Genomic DNA, 3,317 nt, shown 5'->3' with positions numbered 1-3,317 from the left:
GCAAAGTTTTTCGGTTTTTCCAAGATGGCGGCCGAACCACGTGACCTATGACGGCATCATTAACATATTTTATTCCCCATGGAGAGTTCTTTACAATGAGCCATGTCTCAATTTTTTCTGTTCAGCACTTTCGGAGATGTGGAGGTGCAAATATTTTCGGTTTTTCCAAGATGGCAGCTGAACCACGTGACCGATGACGTCATCAATTGGGCACAGTCTATTCCAGGGCAAGACAAATACGTGTGCAAAGTTTGGCGATTCTACGTGCAACGGTGTAGACGTAGTGCTGCAAAGAGACAGACAGACAAACAGACAAACAGACAGACAAACAGACAGACAGACAGACAGACAAATGAAAAATCGGTCAGAGACCGAGGACTTGCCGGGATTTACTTTTTTATCGGACATTTAGGACAAATATGGCGGCCGAACCACGTGACCGATGACGTCATCATTAACATATTTTATTCCCCATGGAGAGTTCTTTACAATGAGCCATGTCTCAATTTTTTCTATTCAGCACTTTTGGAGATATAGAGGTGCTAAGTTTTTCGGTTTTTCCAAGATGGCGGCCGAACCACGTGACCTATGACGTCATCATTAACATATTTTATTCCCCATGGAGAGTTCTTTACAAAGAGCAATGTCTCAATTTTTTCTATTCAGCACTTTTGGAGATATGGAAGTGCAAAGTTTTTCGGTTTTTCCAAGATGGCGGCCGAACCACGTGACTGATGACGTCATCAATTGGGAACAGTCTATTCCAGGGCAAGACCAATATGTGTGCAAGGTTTGGCGATTCTACGTGCAACGGTGTAGACGTAGTGCTGCAAACAGACAGACAGAGAAACAGACAGGCAGACAAACGAACAGATCAACATACCTGCCGGAATCTTTTCCGGCAAGTAACAAACAGACAGACAAACGAACAGATCAACATACTTGCCGGAATCTTTTCTGGCAAGTAATAAACAGACATGGGTGAAAATATAACCTCCATCCATCGACCTTCAATGGCAGGGGTAACAAGAGAGTTCATAGAACACCGTACCCTGTGCAGTCTTGAGATCAAGAGGATGTGGGAAGGTTTTTTTAAACTCTTGCTTTACTTTTCCGAGCATGATCGATATTTCCTGTGAGCCACCATCTTGTCTGAATCATGGTATTCCCCAACCCTGAGAGAGCGATCGGCAAATTTGATTGGTCGAGATGACGCACAATGGCGTAATATTTTTTCCAAGTGCTGCTAAACTGGAGTAACAAGAAAACGATTTGGTTTGTACAGTCTTCAATTTGTATATAGTTCAATTAAAATAAAAGAAAGATTTTTTTTTCAGTTGTAGAAAATAATAAAATAAAATAAAGGTTGTGGAAAAAACTTTTTTCGAAGTTCACCGATGTTGTTGCAGTATCTTTTACACAACCATATCTAACACAGTTAGTTCTTTGTGCGTTATTTGTGTCCTTTATGACATTCTTAAAAACGTAAATTTTCCTCTTTGGTATGATTTTAAATATTGTTTGATTGCTCGGCAGACAGACAGACTGAAACAATTGTTTACCCTGCTGTGTGCACATGTGGGATGAGATTCTTTACAATTTGCCAAATTCAGAGCCAGTACTGCTAAACTGCAAGTTCCTGTTCCGATTCATGCTCTAGTGTAAAAAAGCGATCTCACCCCTCTCTGCACATGCATGATCGGGACAAATTCAGAGACAAAGTCCTATTAAATGGCAGGTTCGGTTAGCTATTCATGCACCACCTTTAGAGGCCATTTTCCCCCGCAGAGCAGGGGTTGGCCTTTTTTGGGCACCGTGGTCCCCTTTTTGAAGCAATGTTTTATGGCCGGATGCCCTTCCTGCCGCCAACCCTGTTGGTCGCCTCTTGCGACACACAGGGAATTACCAGTGAGCTGGTACTCAATTTGTCAACCTCAGAAGGATGACAGGCTGAGTCAACCCCCCTGGTGTTAATTCAGCTGTAGACCAGGATTCGAACCCAGGATCCTAGGATCTCAGGCCGGCACCCTAACCGCTAAAACCAACACCAGGCTCATTTAAGCTATTAATGCTCAAAATATAAAATTTAATTGAAATCAAATTGTTCCTCCATCATAAACTGACATCTGTAGGTAGACAGATAGACAAAGTGAACCAATTGCTTAACCTCGCTTTGCACTTCATGTTCGCAGGGTAATAATGGTGGGTAAGTTAACATGCTGCACCTTTTCGTGTATGCCTGAACTATAAATGCAAAGATTTAACTTTTTGAATAATATTGTTACGTGGAAAGGGGGTGGATGATCCATAGCTCGACCGTGGTAAGTGTAGTATGGTCCGTGTGTTTCGAGTAGGTTATATTGACATTGTAACAGGGACCTGTCAGGTTAAGTCATTTGTTAGACGTGATGCTGAGGAGGCAGCGTATGTAATTTTATAGACAGGACAGACGTTAATATGTGGGCATGAACACCTCATGTGGTAGGTGGGACTAGTATGCGAGATATGAGAGATTTCGAGAACTTCTCACCTGTCTGGCCGGTATGTGTCAGCCATGGCGGCGTAATTTGCTCTGGAGACAGAAGTGCCATCCTTAAGTTATTTTTTTATCGGCGCCCGGGACAGCCAGAGCGGAGAATTCCGCCCAAGAGCAGGGGACTCCGCCCAGGGGAGGGAAGGGGTAAGATAGAGAGAGACATCGCTTGAGGAAGGAGGGATCTGGAGAGACCGAGTGACAAAGGAGAAGAGGCCTCATTGTTGAGGTTGATCGCAGAAAACCTTGTGTGAAAGGACAGGCAACATTTTTTAGAGTGGACCAAGTGTGGCTGGCATTCTACACCCAGCACCATCTTCATTGTGCTTGTTTTGGCTTCGGAATCGTCCCACACCTGGTCCCCGAAGTGATCTGTTTTGAGCCTGCGTTCACCCTATGCACCAGATAAGGGAAGTCTTGCCGACAATAGTTTTGTTGCATGTGTATGATCTGTGGCGCCGAGTGGGTTAGGAATTGTTTTATTTCCAATAGTTGTACATATACAGTCACGTGAAAAAGTAAGTACACCCCTTGTAAAGTTTTGACTTTTTCAACATATTTCAACATACAGCTATTTGATCTTCATTTCAACAATATTGATAGATAAAGGTGATACAATATAACAAATATCATGAAACATTTACATTTTGTAGTCCATTGTATAATTTAAATAAACATAAATGCAAATTTCGCATGTGGAAAAAGTAAGTACATCCCTACATTTATCACTACTTCAAATACCTAAAATTAGAATCAGGTGCACCAGCTCAGGTGCAAATGATTA

The sequence above is a fragment of the Myxine glutinosa genome, chromosome 2 (assembly GCF_964187855.1).
Source record: "Myxine glutinosa chromosome 2, kmMyxGlut1.1, whole genome shotgun sequence".
Classification (NCBI taxonomy): domain Eukaryota; kingdom Metazoa; phylum Chordata; class Myxini; order Myxiniformes; family Myxinidae; genus Myxine; species Myxine glutinosa.
Note: the sequence above shows the minus strand (reverse complement) of the source record.